The following is a 22,840-nucleotide window of genomic DNA, read 5'->3' as shown; positions in this document are numbered from 1 at the left end:
CGCCGCGCAGTTGTCCGATCGCCCGGCCGACCCCCCCTGATCGCATGATATGCTTGGGGGGGGGGGGGGCGGGGACGGGGGTACTGACCGCATGACATCCGTCGGACCGGACCGGCGCGCGCTCCGGCCCAGGACCGGCCGAGGCAGACGCCATCCAGCAGCCAGCAGCGGCGCAACCGCTGGCCGGCCCCGCACCTCTGCGCAAGGTGAGATGGGACACCAGGGCGGCCAGAAGTCCGTGACAAATTGAAAGCTTTTTGATAAATCATCGACCGGTTTGACTCGTGTGCGTGTGTTTCACTTCATGTAAATTTTAACAGGGTCGCTACCACTTTTCATCGACGGCAAACGTTGTAGTTGCGCACCGTATATGCAGGTAGAATGGCTGGCCATTGGAGAATGTGCACCTGAGGATGTGACTCGATCTTGCAGCTAATGTAGCGAGGAAGAAAGGACTGTCACGACCGGGGTAACTACTAGTATCGCATCAATACAAATAATTTGCATTCTTAGAAAATGTCGTGTTAAAAGCTATGCGCAAACAATGGTATAGTGCATGAATAATATTGCGACTAGCCATGGTACCATTAGAAATAATTACGGATATATTACATATATATATATATATATATATCATATATCATATATCATATAGTATATCGATATCTATCTGAAATATCGGGCCGATATTTGTTGGGAGTCCACAAATTTAATTCACGAGGGTGTAAAATAGTACTCACCTATTTTAGTCCCTTACTGCTTCCAGCACCTACCAAAAGACCCGGTTCGTTCCAGCGGCAACGATACCTCTAAATCGTACGATCGTGAGATGCCAATTTGTTGACCTGCCGGTCGTTTTGCCACATCATAGGCAATAACAAAACCCGCGATTTTCAAAGAGGACATATTCCATATCACTCCAAGTCAGACTTAGGGTCAGCTTACTCACAAACGCTTCCACGCATCTGAATTGACTCGGTGCTGGTAACATGGCAGATACATTAATGTTCAATGGCGATAAGATACATCAATCGTCCTAAGATATATGTTGCTGGATATAGCACTGGCGACTGGCATCATCGATGTTTTGTTTTATGCGATGGCGCGAGCTGGAAGACCACACTGGATCGACCTCAAAGAAGCCTGTGGCTCACACTGCAGCATGTCGTAAGGCTACAGCCCCAATCATTTTGCGTACATGTGACAAGGGTCGGAAGCTCCCGGACACTTCCAGCGTTAGTTGTGTGGCGTCATTTTGACGCGGCGTAGAGTGAGCAAATGAGTTAAGCCAGATAAACAGTTACGTAGTACATGCACGCAAAGATGCAAGCTTCTGTGAACCTCTGTTGCTGCATGATTTCAAGTTAGGCTGACGTTATTAATGGACAGTCCACAGTAATTCGCACTCTTCAGATGCAGCCATTCATGTATAGATTAACGGAAACATCACGTGTCAAGACCGCGGTTTAAACCACGATATATATACGCTGTCTTCAGGATTTCGATGAGTTCAGGCAACGTGCGCTGTCGATAAGCAGCATTTGCAACCCAGTGAGTTAGATCGGTGACAAGTTTGCTAGCCCCAGCTTCTGTGAAGCGCATGTAAATCAAATCGCTTTAGTTATCATGTGCCATGCGCATGCCCTCAAAATGTGCATGGTCGAGGTATGAATCAGTTACGGCATGCATAGTTTACATTTAAACTAGACAGTCGGGCCATATCTGACCACACTTGCAAAAAGTCGGTAGGGGGAGGGGGGAGGGGGGGGGGGAGGGGGGGGCAGAGCATCGCCGGGACGGGTGTGAGCCACCCCGCCTCTAAGCGCAGACACACTCTCCTGTCGGGCCCACCGCTCGCGACGGGGCCCCCGGGGTGGCGGGGTCTCCTCCCCCCAACCCGGTGCTGGTCGGCCGGTCCCGGTGGCTTGGGCTCGTCTTACGGCCGCGCTCTGCGGTTCAGCGATGGCGGCGATGTAGGCCCCAGTGGCGCCCCAAAGTGTCCAAAGGATGACGGGGATTCCTGACAACCCTGTCGATGAAAAGAGGATTGCAGAGGCGGTAGGATTAACGAAATCCACTGTTTGTTGAATTTTAAATGTCAAGCAGTGTCCATGACCAAAAAGAGGATTATGGTGACCTTTAGTCGAGAGAATGCTCCCATGTCGCGATTTGTTTTGCATGGATAAGTTGTGTGTGAATCGAATCATGAACGGTGTTACTGGTGGTCAGGCCGGTCTCGGTGGTGGGATTTTGCTCTCGTTGAAATGGGTGCGGCAGCCACGCTTTGCTGTTGAGTGTCAAAAGGCCGCTCGTGACAGAAGCAGGATGGTGTTTTGGGGAACTTGGGTCGCTAACTCCGTTCAATGGAGACGTTTAACATCCTATTAGCTGTTGTTTAATATCCCCAACCAATTCTGCATGCCGTGTATTGTCGCTGTTTTTCATTTATCGCCCGGTCATCCGCTGTTACAGTTGACAGCAAGCTTAATCTGTTCTGCAAAACAAGACTTATAGAATACATCTCACAATACATCGTTTTTGCTGACGTTTACTAACTAATTGCAGATGACCCCAAATGAGATTTTGTCATCAGTACAAATCATGTGTATCACCCTAATAAGGGGGTCGGTGGGAAATATGGGGACTACACCCTCCTTTAAGGTTTCTGTGGATATCTCTCCGGCATGTCGTGTATTCGCGCCCAAATTTTCAGTAGCTTATGAAGCATCCAGTGCACATCATTGGGCACGTAAAACGCGTCCCTGGCTTTTTTTGGTTTCAGAGCTGCGACCGTTTCTTTAGGAGCACCGCTGGTCTACGGCCGGCGCTGGCGGCTGGCGCCTACTGATGACTGCGAGCGGCGCGAGGCGGTCGACACTTTTATATTAATGGAGTTATACCTAATGATTGTATGTTCGAAGCACATCACGCTGTGTGCTAGTGTACTAGTGTATTCAGAACTCAGTCAGAAGCTTACTTACTAGATTTATTGTCACTGTAAGGCATGATCAGTTATGGGTATGTAAAGCTGAAACGTTCTATTTTCAGCCTATTTTGACCTTAGACGGGCATAATGGGGTCAAATGTCAGCCTAGCAACACAAAACTTACCACCGCTCGCGAGACCGCGTTGTGAACAAATCGCTGGTATTTTCCATAAGGATTCTTCTTTCTTAGTCAAGAAACAGCAGGGCTCGCATCGATCCCCCCCCCCGAAACAGTTATGAGCGACGGCGAATCACAGCGAAGGTTAATATGACAGTAAGGTTTGAACATGATCGTTTAACTTGCAAACAGGCGTGTAAGCAATGCGTTCACCGCTGCCAAGTGGTGTTCTTAGGCCAGTATCAAGCACTTAAGCTTTGGATCTGACTGTTTCAGAGAGCTACACTGAAGTTCCTGCCCAGTGCCGCACCTTTCAAACGTATTTTCTCCGGCTTAGGGAATATTGTGCTCTTCGTCATTGACCGCAGTTTACCGAGCGCGGGCTTTTCCTGATGTTCGCCATGATTTATCAGAAGACGTGGTGCTTAGCAAAACTGCAGGTTGAGTCTCCAAGAATTGCACCGTAATGACACGTGGTCAGGAGGTGGCTGATTGACGATGATAACCGTGGCGAAAACTGAGCTGGCGACAGCTGTACTGGAAAAGAGGCACTGCAGCCCCAACATAACTAGCCAACTATTGTTAAATCAAACTCTTTATGGCCCACGAGACCGTCCCAAGCTGACTGGGGACAAATTTCGTCATGAACGATGCCTCAAAGCATCGATGCGTTTTCTAAAAATGGAACGGACGCATTGTAAAGCGTTGATGCCTATGATCAGAAACTATAGGAAAGCTTTGCTGAAAGCCCTCTATTTCGACACAAACTTGACGCACCTCACGTTGTGAGTCCCCACCCATTTGGTCTGAAGTGGGTGTGTAAAGCTAGCAGGATCGTGCGGCTGCGGGGATCCCGAAAGGCACGTGTGCGGGACATGCACGCACTGGACCTGCACCTCGCAATGGGTTACAAGCTTTAAGTCACCTAGATCAACTTGCCCGCCGCGGTGCTCAATTGGTTAGAATTACGTACTCCCATCCGGCCCGTCCCGGGCTGGGTGGGTTTGGAGCCGCCGATCCGTATCTCCGCAACTCGTCTCTGAGATGGCCTGCGCCGGCGGCAGCGGCCGCTCAAGGTCAGATGACGTCAGGGAGCCGGGCGGACCATGCCGAGCATTACGGAACGCTTAACTTTCGCTGCTTAATTCCCCGTTGACCCATATTTTCGCGATCGGGTGGTGGGGTCAAGGTTCCCACAATAAGCAATGCTTTCGTGGGCTCTGGTCCCAGAAGTCCTTCCAGGCAAAATGTTCGACTAGATTCATTAAAGAAGTCGTTGACCCCTTCTAAGCAAGCTTAAAGTCAATTGTTGTCGACATTTTTCTGGCAGCGGGCTTCACAGGTACCCCCTTACATATTCTTGTGCAAATTAGCAAGCTAAAGCTACGCAGAAAACGGCGCTTGAAAGATATCGTCAAAACGCGTTAGATGGGGTGTTGCCTAAAAAATAGTGAACATGAACTTTGGTGGATCAAACCAAGTCAAAGAAGTCACATTAATACTTGATAGACCCCTCCCATTATTTCAAGAAATAGATTATGCAAGACAATGCGGAAGACAGCGTTGAATGCTTCTGGAAACCTTTATCAGATGGGCGCTAGTGAATATCGGCGCATGTTTTCCTTGTAAGGTCAGATAGGTAAATAATTATGTTGTTTGGGCCTTCCACTTATATCAAAAGTGTAACCAGCCACAATCAATCGGGAGAGCATGGTCACAAAGGCCTGGTCAAGCCGTGCGACTTTGTCATTAGGTGTTTTAATGAGGTGACATCCAAACGATCAAATCTGAACTAAATGTTAAGTTTGACCCTGCTTGACCTTGGATATCCGTACCTAGTAAAGCCACCAGAACAATAGCGAAATTTTCCGGAGAAACACAAATGAAAGAGCAGTCGAGTAGCCTGGAAGAGCTGTTTTGGTATACATTTCCTGTGCATATCCGTTATTGCTACTTTAAACACAGGGTCTCAGACATGACCCTAAGAAGGACATGACTCATGAATCGTTGATGTAAGAAACATCGTTTACCGAGGAGAGGGAGATAGGGGGAAACAGAAGCATTGTTTACAAAATGTATGGCAATTATCTGAACTTAGGCCTCTAAAATGTCATCACTGTTCTCAAAAGCGCCGAAAGGTTGTTTTCCGGAAAACCCTTAGAGAATCTCTGAGGTCCCTTCAAATTGGAAGCATTATACCTTTGGAAGGCATCTGTAACACTGTTTTTCCCATTGATGTGGCTTATTTAGTTGTCGGCATAGCTGGGCAGGCCGATGAAAAAATGGCTTTAGCCCCTTTGACCTGTCAGGGCTTAGTTCAGGCCACAACTTGTTCACTGAAGCCAATATAGCAAATGCCTTTAAGAGCAATAAATTGCTCTTGAGCAAAACGCCGTTTCTCCTTTATTGTAGCGTGCTGAGTTCTCGAGATAACAGGAGCGTTCCATAAAATACCTATTTGACCACTTCATCCTGATCGAGGCTGTCAAAGGTCGCATTCACCAACATTCAATCACACAAATCTGATGCAGTTTGGTGAGAGTTTACTAATGCCGTTTTCTTCGCCGTTCTAACTTGCTTATATTTCTGTGTCTTGGGTGAGACCTCTGATACCGGCTCCTCCGCTGGGCGAGGGCTTATATGCATGGGGCGAAGCATTAAGACAAATTTATATTCAAAGCACAAACATGCACGTCTGCATGAGGTATTTTCGCTGAACTATTGGAAAGCTAAACGTGCACATCCGATGGCCTTCGCCAGATTCCAAACCGTGCACGGGCTACGGCGAACCTCCTTCCATGTCTGCGCAGGACATCATTCATGCAGCGCACCGTGCAGGAAGCCGACGTTCTGCAGGAGGGCTATCTCCTATTCAAAACTAATAGCCACGCAGGACCGATGCCTATCGCTTGGGGCTGCGGTGCCTGACTGCGCAAAACTAAGAATCTGCCTTTGATAACTGGTTTTGAGCGGATCGTGCGGTTGTGAAGGAGATTTTGCAAGCCTGGTTCGGCTCATGTATTAGGTCAAGAGCGCCCTAAAGTAGAGAAAGTGAGCGGATGACACAAATGTGATCGCTGTTATACTCGGCTCGAGCTGGATTATGATTTTCCCGGAGTTAGTGCGCTGCTAATTCCGTTATCGCTTAGACTCAGTCGTTGGAACAGTAGCTTTAGACCGGTAACCAGTAATAACACCATCAAGCTTGCGGAAAGCTTCGGAGGCGCACCTTAGCCCCAGTTCATGTGGAAAATTCATGGCGTGATCATGGTAACCCCGTGTGCATCCTTCCAGAGGTCGTATGTTGACCCGTTAGTCAAAGACCCGAGGGATTTCTGCCTGCTGAGGCAACTCTATAGACTTCAAGATCGAACGATGGCAGACTGGAATAGTAAACAGAGGACTATCCGGTGCCCAAATCCATACAGGTGGCCACCATTCTGTATCACGAGATTGGCCTAATGACGAATGGTAACCTGCGGCTCTCATGAAATGCCATTATCTCCATTTGCAGCGCTCCAGCTCCGTCCTGAAAGCCCTGCTCGCCCCCGTCGAAAGGCAGCTGAACCACGCTCTCCTCGGCAAGGACAGCAGGTCAGAGGAGGCACATCCCCGCCACCTGTCCCAGCCCGCCCAACCAGTGATGGAATACCAAACAGAGTGCCGTGTACGACGCATCTGCCCAAGGTATCAAGGCCAGACAGGGTTGGGGCATGGTCCCGTGATGCCCGCCACGACTTAATTCGGGCATTTAGCTTATGAAGGCTTATTTGAGCACGTATGATGAATGGATCGCTTGCAAGTTTAGGAAAAATGATCTGGGTAGTAACAAGCTTGTTGTGACAAAGGCAACGAAAAAAACTAAAAGTTCTAAACACTGGGACGTGGAAGCAAAGAGTTAAACCTGAAGTTGTGTTTATCGACGTCATAGTGGCTAATGGCAAATTCGCTGTTTTATCAATGACACCGAGGTTACCCTAAACATGTTTGCGGAATGTTAACGAAGTTGCAGCACAGCTGCGCTCTCCACAGCATGAAAGGCGGGTCAGCGGACGCACGCCGCCGACGCTGTGCATGGATGATGAAGCGCAAAACGATTGTGATTGGGGCCTGTTTGGGCCCTGCACATGATCGATGATCAATGCGGATGACGGGAATGGAAGAATGGTGATGCGATTGCTTTCTCTCCTGATTCGTACGATATATTCCTTTAGCGTCAACGCTGAAAGCAATCTATGGACTGCTCTTACGATCTTCCTGGGGTTATCACGTCAGAAAATGCTGACTATCCTGTCATGGACGTTTATGCGAGACTTTAACTATTGAGCCATTCGACAAATCTGTGTCCGTCTGATTGCTGTTCGTTAAATTCACATCACGACAAAAAGGCATGCAATGAATTTACCTGTCGGTGATTTCCACTCACCTAATTGCCATTTGCTGAAACCATTTTCGGCATTTTGACAGGAGATCAATAGGATATACTGCTATTTGGCAGAAGATCAACATGCCCCCGGGTGGCCGGTTCCATATCCTATATTCGAGTGGGGTTGGGGGAAACAGTTCGACCACGTGAGGTCTCAAAAATTATAAGAGCTAGATTCACCAAATTCACAGGGTGGGTTGAACTGTATCTGAACCCAATTCTGTATAAATTTGAGGCTCCTAGGTTTTGGCTTTTGGTTCAAATACGATCAAACAAGGCCAAACTGCAGATTGGTACCTAAAATGCCCGGTCATTCAGTCATCCATTCAGGGTTAGTGACCTTGTTTGACGCTTAGAAGGTCATGGTGACCAAAATACTACGACTGCTTGATTTCTGCATTTGAATCAGAGTTAAGGATAAGGCTAGCTGGCGTGTTCCTAAAAACAAAAGGTCGACCTAGCTTAGTTTAGGTCACTGATCTCTCTGACCTTTAAGAAGTCCAAAATGTCGGATGATGACGATGATGGTGATAATAATAACAATGATGATGATGATGATGATGGTGGTGTGGTGGTGGTGGGGCGGTGATGATGATGATGATGATGGCAGATGTATGTTACGGTCCCTGATGTTGATAAACTCAAAATGAGCAGCATAAACTACTCATACAGCAAAACCTGGAGTGAAAAGGATTGCTTTGACCTCGATCTGACCTTCACGCCTGAGCATAGGTCAAATCAGTTGCTGGTGTCCTAAAGTTAACTGTTTGGTGCCTAAGAAACTATTCCGAGATTTACTGTTTTGCTTAACTCTCCGCTGTCCCATCAAGTTGGACGATTCTCTGGAATTTGTCTTCACTGGCAGCGACGGCCTGACTTCGACCTGCCAAAAGATCGGAAACCCCTACAAGGCACATCCAACTTTGTATCCAAAAAGATTAAAAGTTAAATAACAAATATGCTTTGTACAAGGTTAGAACTGCTATGCAAAGTTTGGCGCGGCTATCCCGCGTCGTCCGGAAATGTTGTGTTAAAAACCCTGGGCATGGTCGAATTACCCCCCCCCCCCCCGCCCCCCTCCCCAGAGCACGTCTTAATTTCCGTTATCACAATTCAAACACAGGATCACAATAATCGCCGCCTGTATCTGCATGCGGGTCAAGTTAACAGCACCCTGTTTAGGTCACTTTCTGAAGCGTATTATAGCCGTCTGCGTGATGGTTAGACCAGTGACGGCGTCGCTCGCGCCCGCTTTTTTTCCACGAGTCAGGCAAACATAGAAATTTTCGGCCTTGACCTCTTATCACCCAGTGCCTCATACTCGCCAATACTCACTCCACGCCACGATGTCCACGTGCACAACCAACAGCAGCCTTGCGTCTTCGTGTCTATGAACATATGGGCAGGCATAGTGACAAGCGTTTCGTCTTAAAATTAGCTCCAATCGGAAGCGAGTCATGATCATGTGCCGTGGAAATGGTATGATGATATTAACCAATCAGAAGCGATTACGACATTTTGCGATGGGTATCTAAACCAGTCACAGAGAGCGAGATCGCCTGCGAACCCGGACCTATCTGATGGAACAGACGGCTGGCGGGGGGGGGGGGGGCGGGTCGCTGAAGATGGGTTTTAAAGGAGGCATCAAAAACACATTACGGATGGCAACCATATTTAGGTTCCGTCGGGGCAGATGGCATGTGGTGAGGCGATCTGTTGCCCAGGAGAGTTAGATGCCTACTAATGTAGTTCTTGTCGCGGAGAGACGTTAGGAGAATTCTAGAGATTATATTTCTGAATTATATCTAGAGGTGTTCAAGAATTCTGGAAATGTTACTGGCCGTGATATATACTTTGTTGCATCACAGCGTGTAGGTCCTTTCGATGACATTTTTGAGCAAACGTTTCAATTTTCGTTCGTCGTTCTCACCGGCCCATGCGAAAATACATGAGTGCAAACGCAGCAAACTCTGTGTCAATATGACACTGTCGACAGCGGTCGAGATCGCTAATTTGCGCCGGTTTGCATCCACAGGTCACAGCCAATGGCGGGTGTCTCCCATCACCCGGGGTGCCATCGCACACTGATGGCCATCTTGGCGACCCTGGCGGCTCTTGGATGCGGCCTCTTTCCAACGGGATCGGCGGCCTCTGTGCACGCCAGACGTGAGTGCTCAGTCATGACGCGCACGTTTGCACATGAGATGACACGTCCATGTGCTGGGTTCGGAAGAGTTCCTAGGGCTTGGTGCACTCGCCCATGGGCGTCGCTCCATTCAGTCCTCTAGTTTTTAGTAATTCTGTGTTCGATCTCAACACTCTCAGTTATTGGCCTTGCATTTGACTCCTGGTTGACCTGCACCAACACGGGATATGCTGTCAGGGGATATAGCTTGTAGCATCCGACCAGAGCCGCACGCCATACGTCACGCCATACGGTACCGCACGCCATACGTCACGGCCGAACCGCTCGGTCCGTGCTCCTTCGACCGGGCCCGCTCCAGCTGTCGGCACTGACTGCCTCCACTGTGTGCTCTCCCGCAGAGGCCGGGCCGCGACTGCAGCGACGTGCCATTGCCCCAGCGGCAAGCAGTCAACCCCAGTGGTCACCTTCGCTCTGCCTCAGCAAGAGCTGCGTCACAGCCGGTAACGGGCGGCCCGAGCGCGCTACTGTTTCGTGATCTTTATGCGGGAGCATCGGAGAGACGTTGCCGAACTTTGCACTTTTGATCGACCCTGCTTTCGGCCAATGTTGGCTTTGTTAAAGAACAATCGGTGGACGACCGTGCTATACCTTATCCTGAGACGTGCGCTGTTTAGAAAAACGATCGCAACGGACGACGCGGATGTGTGGGAATACGAGTTTTGACAAATGGGCTGAGCTGGTTGAATTGTCAAGGAATAAGGCGCACCGAAAAAATTCACTTCAGTCAGTTACCGAGATCGTTGCGCCACGCTGCCATTCATTGTTCGGCGCCGCAACTCTGCGCTCTTGTCCCAGCAGTTATAGAGAACAGAAAAACAAGATTGTCTTAGCCTTTCCCGATTCGGTCCAGCCCTGATCACGAAATGGCCGACTGCCGCAGCGTACAACATCCTGAACAGGATGGACACCAGTGTGAAGCCGTGCGACGACTTCTTCGCCTTCGCATGCGGAGAGTTCAACAAGAGTACAGTCGTTCCGGACGAGAAGTCGTCTGTCTCGGAATTCAGCCTCCTTCACGACGAGCTCCAGGTCCAGATGAGGAAGCTGATCGACTCGCCAATCTTAGATGATGACGCCCCAGCCGCCGTCCTGTTGAAGAAATACTTCAAAAGCTGCATGGATAAGGGTGAGCTTTGGTCACTGCCACGCGTTCAGAGTCTTTCAGTGGAAGATAGATTAAAAATGCATCCTGTTGCTAATTCGTCCGGCACTGTGGTGACTTTATCATACCGTTTGATACGACATGTTTGAGCATCTTCACCAAACATTATATTATATTTGACCGCATTGATGTTATGTGAGATAACATGCCCCGAAGGCCCAGTCGTCCCAGCGCCACCATCGTAAGTTGTCTTCGGCCACACTCAACCCTTAAGCTCACACAGAAACGTACGTGTCATGTGTCCGCGTAACTGACATAAGGCGAGGTGCTAGTGGTGTTTTCTTACAAGCCCTTCTAAGCATGCTTCCTGCGTAGAGACCATCGAGAAGCAAGGCCTGCAGCCACTGCACGACATCTTGGACGAGATGGGAGGATGGCCCGTGCTAAAAGGTGAGATAGCGGAGTATGTGGGCAACCCTGAGGCTAACCAGCATTTTATGTTTCCGTTCCTAATCATTTTAGCATTGGCTGGACGCCGTAAAAAATCCTTCAACCATTTTTCAGCACATTATTCTAGCGAAAACGTTGAGATTTTACCTTCAATCTACCAAACATGATTAGTGTGTCCGCACACTTCAACGAAATTGAGCGTGCTATCTTCATTCTTCGGGACATTGGTAAAATTATGATCACATTTGGCGGCCTAGCGCTTGTATTTTGCTAGTTAGCAACTAAGCTAACAACAACCTTTACAATCTCAGTACGCACTCGGGCGGGCGGTCAATTTGCCCCGCCCCCGAGGCTCTTGCAACAAAACTTCTGAAAAGCGTGGCAAATCTGTGCTTAACTTTGTATAGCCGTAGCCAATAAAGTATCCAATCTTTTGATGTAAAGAAACTATCACTGCCCTGTAAGATCGCTGACCTCTGCTAAGTCAAAATCAGACCATGGCTATCAGGTCCAAGGAAATCGTCCAAGTTGATGCGGCAAATAGAGGTCAAAACCAGATGGCATAGTTTTGTGGGGTAGTTTTTGACTATCATTTCCAATTTCTTGATCTTAGGAGTGCCAGCAAAAGTGCTATTCAAACTTTATCATGGTGAGAACAGGTCAGCGACCTAGAATGACTTCGATCAACCTATAGTTTTCAGGAGCATACCACCTAGCGTAATCAGCATAACGTCCTTGACGCTTAATGAAATTCAAAAATCAAAACCCTCTCTCAGGATTTTGGTCACAGGGACCCTCTGAAGGTTATTGACCTGAAATAAACACCAGTAGCCTCCTGTTTATTAAAGACATCTAGCTCAAAGCTAGATGCATGAGGAGGTCTGAGAAAGCTTCGTACACGGATCTTAAGCTTGACCTTGCTTGATCTACTTCGTACACGGACCTTAATCTTGACCTTGCTTGATCTACTTCGTACACGGATATTAAGCTTGACCTTGCTTGATCTACTTCGTACACGGACCTTAATCTTGACCTTGCTTGATCTACTTCGTACACGGATCTTGAGCTTGACCTTGCTTGATCTACCCCGTACACGGACCTTAATCTTGACCTTGCTTGATCTACTTCGTACACGGATCTTTAGCTTGACCTTGCTTGATCTACTTTGTGCCGAGGACCATAACCTATTCCTATATATCCCCCGAAGTTGGTGTCTCTAGCTCTTTTAGTTGTGAGTTCCCCATTCGGGTGTCGTCATATTCAACCGGTTACCTGGGCACGTGTTGAAGATGTCCCACATTCGTATGGGTTTTGAACCGAAATAGCCTTCATGACGATTCTTCGGTGCAGTTCATAGTCCTGCCCTTCTCAAGACCCAAAATCCTCTAGTTTCTGAGCTATACGTCTGCTGATGTGCAGACATTTTCGTGCAACTATTTCAACGCCACTCAGGGGATGAGCGCAGTGCAGTGGTTAACGCGTTTGCATTAACCGCTCCACGCCTGTGAGACCAGAGGTACAGGGTTCGATTCCCCCGGTGCCCACCCTGACTGCCAGGATGAGAGGTAGGCGACGCCATACGGGCCCAGCCGATTGTGTCATGAAGCACCAGTGACGACGACGATGTCCCTCAGGCATGCATAACGCCATAGGCACGTCATTCAAAATGTGCTTCTAAGCCGCGTTTAAGGTCAGGAGAAATATAATCGACGAGCTGTTCATATCTGGCGTTCGTGAATACGATTTCTCGAGGTAGCATGATTTAATTGCCCCCCCCCCCCCAAGCAATATTGTGCAGTCTGTGCGAGTTTCAATTACGAATCACGTTTGTGCTACATAATACAAGAAGTTGGACCTCCCTACTAGATAGTACGAAAATGAGACTTGCAAGAGAAAAACTTAAGAATTGCGCCATAAATGGCATGTGAATGCAGGTAAACACCTTAAACTCACGGATAAGTATGTAAGGACATCACGAAAAGGTCCAAAACACGAACACGTCACAATATTTGGTTCAGCAGCATCTCCAGCATGCCCATCCACCTACCTGGAAGTTTCAGTGCTACAAGTGAGTGTTAGGGTGGCAATTTCTCATAGTCAGTTTGGTTGGATCTCAGCATCATGTAAACGTTACATGACGCAATCAAACAATGACTTAATGAGGAGCCTATTTATTGAAAAGATGTATTTTGTTGTCTGGAGCACTCTTTCCGCTTAAAAGTACACCAATGTTTTTAACTGAGCTTTTTCACCACAACTGATGTTTGGTGCAGTATCTTCAAATGTGGAACATTTCCTTTAAGCACATATATGTTGTAAATTTATTAGGTAAGGTAAGGTAAGGAGGAAAGATTAAGGTTAGGTAAGGAGTCAAGCTATGGCAAAAAGTGATAAAGTCTGCTGGCGGACACTCGCTGATAGATGCCCATCTCATGCAGCCAATCTTAACTGAGGCATGTTAATAACGCAATAAACCTAGGGATGCAAACATCTGAAGTCGTTATGAACCATAGAAAGCAAAACAAAAAACCCGTTTTGTAATTTCTGAACATCCAAGATTCTTTAGGCGAATAAGTATATAACTGGATAATAAAAGGGTGTAATACGTCCATCACTGCGCTGCCTCATGCTACAACACGCGCTTAGCGGCAGAGAATGACACCTATCTATCTTTTGCAGGCTCGGCATGGGACGAGGATGCTTTCCAATGGACGGAGGCCGTGTTCAAAACCGGAAGAGGGGCTACTCCGACAGCCACATGTTCTCGTTCAGCGTTTCGGCCGACGTCAAGAACTACTCCCGCCGCCATATCAGCCTGGGCGACACGTCGCTGGGCCTTGGCAGAAAATACCTGATCAAAGGTCAGTCAGGCGTTGCGTGGTATATTGCCGGGCTCTCTTCTGTGAGTGGACAACAACCGTACACGAGCGTTTGCTGCGCAGGCACGTATCCTGTGTTTTGTCTGAGTCTCGTGCACCACTGTGACGTCATCTGTCCTGTCGCCCGGCAGGTTTCAATGACTCGGACGTGCAGGCCTACTACAACTTCATGGTGGAGATGGCCTTGCTGATGGGAGCCGAGCCAGAACGTGCCAAACAAGAGATGGAGTCTGCGCTTCGTTTTGAGATGATGCTCGCCAACGTGAGGTCATGGGCTTAGAGCCTTTTCAGTGAGCATGATTGGCGGGTACCTCCACGAGACCTCCACGAGTAAAATTACCTGCACCCAACCCGTCCGCTACCGATGGGGATGTGCCTACATTCACGTGTGACCTTTTCCTAATCTGCTATATTCATACGCTGAAAACCGACAAAAATAACTTTAAGGTTTTGACGCAAATGCATGACATGCCGAGAGGGCACTCTCAGAAAATCTTATGATAGCCACATCGGTCCGGCGATCAGCGCGATGGTTAAACCGGCGCGTTCCTTGTTTAGACCTGAGTACAATGGTGCATGACTGTGTGTGCGAAAAGACTATTTCTATTACTTTAGCAAACAAAACGTCCGTTTGTAAACTTGATCCTGGACAACATGGAGGGTATCGCAATGGACGGGGAAGGAGACGGGTTCAAAATCCCTGAAAACCCAGTAAGTGAACCGCGTGCGAGTGGAATTTCTCGCGTACTATAACGCAACATCGGATGTTATCGATTTCGTTAGTGTGAGGTGTTTGTTTCGAATTGTTCAGCGCACATATTCATTCACGCACATTTGAATGGATGTAATATCTTTGGTAAGGGGAACGTGTCCCCAAAATGTCGGCTTTTGTCAAGCCGCCACTTGTGAAACGGCAAAAGACGCATCAATGACTTTTTAACGCGGCATCATATATGCGCAAACTTTCCTCCCCACAGTTTGAAGAACCCCTTGCCAGGTGTACAGCCTGTGCAGCACATTTGGATGGAGAACTCTGCTGAAAGGCCCGATATTCGCCAGCGTGCTTTCCCCTGAACTCTGCGCCGGCGCTCCAACCCCAAACGGCCTAGACTGGGTCATCACGTTAAGGCCTCGGTAGCTAAATACAGCGCGTGACAATCCATACAGACTTAAAGCTGCGATTGGCAGGTTGAACCCTTGTCCTGATTCGCCGTTTCATAACGCGAAATGATAATATGCGCTGCCTAGCCTTTCCAAACTATCGCAGACAGACCTTAACAGAAATTACCAGTGGATTAGTCCAACTTGATCTCACGACTCGTACGAAATTGTATGGTATTAGGTTAATAATGGACCCATTATACCAGTTCAAAGGTCGAATTTTCGTTAAAAACGCACTTTTCATCGTCACGACATGATACATACGAGATCACACCCCATGGCGATACAAATGTAAACATGCGTGTTCCTTGTTAAATTACGTGTACAACGGTGTGTACATCATGTGTTTCGAACCCGCATCTACAATGCATGACCCCGTTAATGTGACAATGTCGGCTCGTCGCGCGCCTCCCGTGGCGTCGTCGGTTGGCGCCCGCCGTCCCTCGCCAGCCGTAGATCGCCGCGCGGTGTTCCACTACTACTACTACTACAACACTACTACAACACTACTACTACAACACTACAACACGCCACTACTACTCAATCAGAAAAGCTAGGAACACGTGTTTGGTGTCAAAACACGTGCAACAGAAGCCCCATAGACTGCTCAAAATTTTGGGCGCGAATTATACAGCATGCTAGCGAGTTGTCCTAAAAAACCTGTCGTGCATCGACCCCCATCAGGGCGAAGATTAACACGCGCCCGGATGGCCGGCTAGATACCCTTCGCTCGGGTGGAGGGTCAAGTTGACCCCCCATCCTGAGATCTCGGAAACTAAGAAAGCTAGAGACACCGAATTCACACCGTGTGTTGACCTGTACGTGAAATCACCTAAGTCAAAGTTTCAGGTTCCTAGGTCATGACCTTCGGGTAAAAAGGTCAAACAAGGTCAAGTTCCAGGTTGGTCTCCAAAGTGCCCCCAGAACCTAGATAACCGTTTTTAACCAAAAGGTCACATGCTCATTCAAGGTCAGTGACCTTGTTTGACTTTTTGAAGATCAAGATGACCAAAATCATACAAAGTTGCTTTGAGTTTTGCATTTGATTTAAAGACAAAGATTACGCTAGGCAGTATGCTCCTAAAACAAAATGTTGGCCTGGGCCATTTTAGGTCAATGACCTATTCTGACCTCTAAGAAGTCCATGAAAGATGCATAATGCGGTTCCTGTTAGCCATAGATTCGAAATAAGCACCAGAAACTATCCCATACAGCGAGCCCTAGAGTTACAAAGCAGGTTGGTTTTGGCCATAGTGTGACCTTCATGCCTGACCTTAGGTCGATGTAGTTTGTTCATTCAACTGCTGTGTTGCTTAAGAAAGTACTTCAGAGATGTATGGCTTCGTCTAACACCCCGTTGTTGGATCAGACTGAAGGATTCCCTAAAATTTGCCTTCGCCGAAACCATTGCCTGTTGCCAGCCGAGCTCCGCGCAGTATTTTGCAAGCTTCCCCCTTCGCCCGTGATCAAAGTCATACCCATAATTTTCCCCAAATGCGTACCCATTCCAGTTTGTTACACCATTCCACAAGAAAGGGCAGCACCGGGGTTACCCAATCCGTGAAGCCTTCCACCGCGGACGTGTCAGCAAGCTTCTGTTCATCGTCCCGCCGACAGATATCGCTGCCGGCGGAGGAGCGTCGCAATGCTTCCAAACTCTACAACAAAATGACGCTGGATCAGCTGAGCCAGCTGGCACCCATTGTCCCCTGGGTGGACTACACCAATAAACTCCTGGAGGACGCCGGACACCAGGTATGTCGCGTAATGTCATTAACTTACAGGATTGAGCTGAACAAAATCGGCATTTTTACTTGGTTTCGGCGCCCCTGAGTGCGTCTTCAGAAATTCGTCCGGAAGTGATATCATCAATTTGTATTTAAATTGTGTGTGAGTGCCTTCTTTCTCCATCAACCAGGAAGTTTCGTTGTTCCCAAGACACATTCCCCGTGAATTTGACTACCTTTTGTTCGTCTTCATGAAACGGTTCATAATTATATTTTCTATGCCTGAAATAGCTGTTCAGAAGTCCCATACAGTTGTTTCTCATAAATTTGCGGTGCTTCTTCGTTCAGTTTATCCAACATTTCTCCTGGAGCTATACCATACTGGAGCTAATCCACGCAAGTCGCGCAAGGCTTGTATTGGCTGTCGTCCTAACATGGACGGCGCCAGCAGCTGCATCTTGCCGAAGATTGAATAATCAACAATCATAATTATCACATCAGGGACTCACGATGATCAGAGATATGTACTCCGCTGCTTTTCTGGAGCAGGAGTTCCGTGTCCTCCAGCCCCACAGCGCTGGCTTATTTCAATTTGCTGTTTATCCATCGACAGGCCATTCATGCCCAGCGCGCTCGCATTGGTGCGGTGAGTGGGCTCTTGCCAACTGATCGAGTGTTGGTGCTTCAGACACTGATTTTAGGCTGCCAGGCTTCCAACATCCGGGAGTTGCACATATATTAGTGTGTCAGAGGTCATCATGTCGCCGCCGGTGGGTAACCGGTGGCGATCTATTGCCAGGTTTCGAGTAACGAGTCCGTCAATGTCAACCACCCCGAGTTCTTCAAGAACCTGACCGGGCTGCTCCAGGTCACGCCCGAATAGGTAACGAGCAGGTCTTGTGCCCATGTCTGTCGGCCACCATAATGTGGAATTTCGCCGCAGGGTAGATAAATCGCCGATACGGCCGGTGAACCCGAAGCTCGTCATGCATCCACTCGCTTCACAGACTGCTGATCTCGTTCACATATTGCCAACTTTCTTCGTAGGTGTGTATCGCATCGGCATTTTCATGTGTATTTTGTGCGCGTGAAAGACAACAGAATATGCTATAACCGGAGGAATAGGCGGACTTGCTCAACTGCAGTAGAGCTCACGCGACCTCACTGCCATCTATCGTGCGGTCCCACTGCCGACAGGGTACTGGCCAACTACCTTCTTTGGCGTGTGGTGAAGGGGTCCGTGAGTCAGCTGAACCTGGCGGCCCGCGATGTGCGCCTCAAGTTCTACGGTCAGGTGTACGGCGTCACCGAGCACAAGCCCCGCTGGAAGGAGTGTCTCGGGAGCGTCTTGGGAAAGTGAGCATGACGCAGGCGGCCGTCGCCTTGGGTTCAAGTGGCATTTAAGAAGAATGCGCTTGCGCACGGTCTCGGAAAATTTCGTGGGTCATCGGGTTAATGTCAGGAGCTACGTCAATGTCCGTTACACTTGGAAGAACCACTCAGACTGACCAGCACCGGCGCTCTCTGTTTCCAGATTTACCATCGGAGCGGGATCCCTGTATGTGCAGAATCACTTCGACCAGGAGTCGAAGACATCGGCTCTGAGGTTGGTGTCGGATGTTCACAAGGAGTTCGACATGATGCTGCAGGAGGTCACCTGGATGGACAACGTCACAAGGTAACGTCAAATGAAGTGTGAATCATTACTCAGCTGCACACATTTAAGATGCAACTCTTCGTGTCTTGCATGCATCATTCGGCTTATTGTTTGCCCAAACTTCCAGAGCAGTGCTGTGATAAATTTTTGTTGGGCTAATCCCGTGCTTAAGATTCCGACGTAAATGTGTGCCGCATCTTAAGTGACGTTTTACGGACAAGATTAAACGTATGCGGACAGCTGTTCTTCAATGAACTACCTCTGGGATACATGCACAACGGGTTTAGGCTTAAAGAGAGGAAACGGGCATTCCCTCCTGACATATCGTGGTTCGATCAATTTACGATGCAGAAGTACTACAATTACTACGAGTTACAAGTTATTGATCACAGGGAAATTCCGCTGCAGTCACAGGGGAAAGGCTCGGCCCATCGCAGTTCCCGATGGAGGCCGCCAGCATCTGCAGATACTTCGCCACACCTCACGTGTCGTTCTTCTGCAGGGAGCGAGCAGTTGAGAAGTCGAAGACCATCAGCTATTATATCGCTTACCCAGACGAACTGCTAAACGATACTCTGGTAGGCGAGTTCTACGAGAACTTAACACTCAGCGACGACAACTTCCTCCGGAACAAGCTGAACCACAGTATCTTCGCCGTCAACTACAGCTACAGAAAGCTGCGCGATCCTGTCGACAAGAAGGACTGGCGCCGACACAGCAGGGCCGCCGTCGTCAACGCATTCTACAATACCGTGGATAACAGCATCAGTAAGTGCCCCTCACTCACGAGAGTGCTGGTCACACTTCAGTCGTATCTCAGCTCCAGTCGGAGCGACGACGGGGCACTGGCGTCAGGCTGCGCTTGCCAGCAGTTTTGCAAACAATTGAAAAGTGTTGGTTTACCTTGAAGTACGTTTGCTGTCCCTGTTGCCGTCGAATTGCTATGACGCTTACGACACACGTGCGTTTCGTTGCTATGTTGCTGCGTTAAGGATAACACGCTGTCGAAGGCATGTTCATTTCAGTTCAGCCGACGAAAGTTTTGTTTTTATCATTACCGCATGTTCCAGTACATTTTCATCTAGGCTTTGTGAACTGATTGCTCATTTGTGGTGGTTTAAAGCACAGCGCATAATGGGGCTCGAATTCCACCTAGTGTGTGGTACCACCCCAACATGGTAACAACCTTGATGGCCGTGCGTCTGTTGCGCAATATTGCATGGCATGCTTAAGCCCAAGTGCTAGCAGTTCTATTCGGCTCTGAAAACTCCTGCTATATGGCTGCATTGGAACAAGGTACCAGCTGTTGGCACCCTAATTCGGGCCGTCTCATATTTGGTGTGGTTTTACAGCGTTCCCGGCGGGAATTTTGCAAGGAGGCTTCTACAACAACGACAGACCCCAGTACTTAAATTACGGGGCCATCGGCTTTGTCATTGGTCACGAAATTACGCACGGCTTCGACGACAGGGTGGGTATGCCGACTAACGTCCGACGACAAGCTAAAACAAACTGCTTGCAACAGAGGCTCTGCACACCGTGACGTGTTTGACCTTTTGACCTTTGACTTTTCCTCAACTGCTTGTTTACTTTTGATTTTTATATCCTCTTTCTCCGTCAGAAAAGAGCCATTTCCGTCCGCATTTCATCTAATCGCAAGATCAGCTGAACGTGCGCTGGTGCCGCCGCCGGTTCAGCACTGACCTCTCTCCGTGCGACAGGGACGTCAGTTTAACGCCGAGGGCGAGCTCCAAGAATGGTGGGAGCCGGAGACGCGCGACCGCTTCCTGGACAGCGCCCAATGCATCATCGAACAGTACGGCAACATCACCGTCGACAGGGTCGACATGCAGGCACGTGCGGGCACGCATGGCATCCACGCGGTGGGCCCTTTGGCGGTGGTTGCACACCTAAACTCCTATCCAGCGGACGCGGGAGTTACAGGCGGTGTCCACACGTGTGACGTCAGTGCTTGTCACCACAGGCTATACAATCTCGTCGGTGGGCCTGGCCTTTCCGCATTTTGTGGGCCAGTGGTCGGGGGCTAGCAGGTGGGCCCATTTATGTGCCACCGCAGATGTATACAATCCTGCCACGGACTCAGAAGACAAACCGGATTCGTGTGGGCAGGCAGGCAGGCAGCAGGAAACAGGCAGATGCCGGTAAGAACTAAATCAAAGCACTGAATGACACGCGGTAGGGCACCCCGGAGAACGCCGCACTTCGTCGGAGATATTCCCTCTCGCGCCGCGTGCAAGGTTGTCGGAATCCTTCTCTATGTGGTCCTGAGTGATGAATAGCATAAAAAACAGTTAGTCATATCGGTGATGGTGGAATTTAGTAATGACCAATTCAAACCCCTTTCAAGCTCACCTTGCGATATTTCGGGTAAGGCAACCTTCCTTATGCCACTGGACCTTGCCCCAGTACATGAAATAAAAACTTGGAGAATTGCAGACTTTCAGGGCAATGCTGGTACTTTTAAAGCCGAATAAACGCATTATACTGCGCATACTTGTTGCAAAAGTGTCCGAAATTCAATTTAGGGTCAAACAAAGCCTTTCAGGCCACTGTCTTTCTTCCATTTGGAAACAAATGGACGTCCGGAGAGTATAGTGTTTCAGAACGATTATTTATGTTATTGACGTTTATCAACTGAATATTCATCGCTGAAAAAACAAAAACTGACCACTTTTGTAAAAAGCAGCATTCTGCATCCAGGGGTTAAGCAAATCCAGGGTTAGTATGTTAGATACCGGTGACCTGGCACAGACTGGAACCTTTTTTGCAATGTCTAAGGTGATAAGGGTCAGGTGAATCAAGTTTTGCGGCGACACCTTTGGCCGTTTTCTTTTCGTTCCAGTAACGCCGCTTGGAGGGTGTCATTAATTCCTTTGTCGGCAATGGTTATGAAATCATAGACAGACTCTTGGAACAAAAGCCGTTGTTCCCTGTTTCCAGCCAAAACACCACGTGCTTCCGTTAACGTACCCTATGTTCTGGACGCAGGTGAACGGCATCACAACCCAGGGCGAGAACATCGCCGACAACGGCGGCATACGGATCGCGCGCCGCGCCTACGACCGCTACCAGCGCGGTGAAGGGCGCGAGCCGGCGCTGCCCGGCCTGCAGCAGTACACCAACGAGCAGATGTTCTGGCTGGGCACCGTCAACACCTGGTGCGCCGTCTACAAAGAGGAGCGTCTCAGGCAGCTCGTGCTTACCGACAGCCACGCACCCGCGTTCGTGCGCATGAACACCGCGCTCAGCAACACCGCACAGTTCGCGCGTGACTGGCAGTGCCCAGCCGGCTCCGCCATGAATCGCGTCGACCGCTGCGGCGTCTGGTGAGCGACCGCGGTACTGCTGGTTTTTTGGGGGCCGGCAGGTGACTCTTCACGGATTCTCGTCCGTCCAGTTAAGCATTTACATAGGTAGAGGGCGGTGGGGAGTGGTAGGAGTAAAGGAAGAATGCTGCCTTCTTTCCGGAACATTTCGTAGAAAGTGGCATGGTCATGGCCACTTTGCGTCCGGGATGTACGAACAGGCATGTTTCTAAGGTGATCACTCATTGACATCCAACGCAAGATCATGTATTTCACGTTTCACCTCTTCGTGAAAATTTTGGTTTGCGTTCAACGTGCTAGTGCTCATCACAGAGCAAATATCGTATGAATACAACCTGGAAAAGCTACGGATGGTTTTGCTATCGCAGGCATGGCAAGCGCCAACTGAGCGGAACGCTACGTCTTCTGCGCGATGGTTTACGATGGTGAGCCGCATGCGTTCTGCAGCAATCCGATCCGAATCCGAAGCTGCCTTAGACACGGGAAGGGGGGCTGGGTAGTACATGAAAAGATTTAAAGGATGTATCGGTTGCGAGGTCGCTTGAGGGTCGATCGGTTGACTGTGTAGCATCTGCCAACCAGATAAACTTGACCATGGGAAGCCCATGTGAAACAAGGAAAGAAATAAAGAAGCCAACAGTTGCGGCTGGCTTGCTTCGCTTGGGCATCAAACACTAAATTGAAAACTCGTGGTAAAGCACGGCCAGCCAGAAACGAACCAAGTGAAACTAGATGAAGGAATGATTCTGACCCTCGCCATTGTCATGCGAAACGAGGACGG

The 22,840-nt window shown here is 48.9% G+C and overlaps 1 pseudogene; it reads left to right on the top strand.

The window, feature by feature from the left end:
• Positions 1-6,666: 6,666 nt before the first annotated feature.
• Positions 6,667-22,406, top strand: LOC119108987 (neprilysin-2-like; annotated as a pseudogene).
• Positions 22,407-22,840: the final 434 nt, after the last annotated feature.

Source organism: Pollicipes pollicipes, unplaced genomic scaffold (genome assembly GCF_011947565.3).
Source record: "Pollicipes pollicipes isolate AB1234 unplaced genomic scaffold, Ppol_2.1 Scaffold_7154;HRSCAF=8480_pilon_pilon_pilon, whole genome shotgun sequence".
Taxonomy (NCBI): domain Eukaryota; kingdom Metazoa; phylum Arthropoda; class Thecostraca; order Pollicipedomorpha; family Pollicipedidae; genus Pollicipes; species Pollicipes pollicipes.
This window is presented reverse-complemented; position numbering and strand designations above follow the sequence as displayed.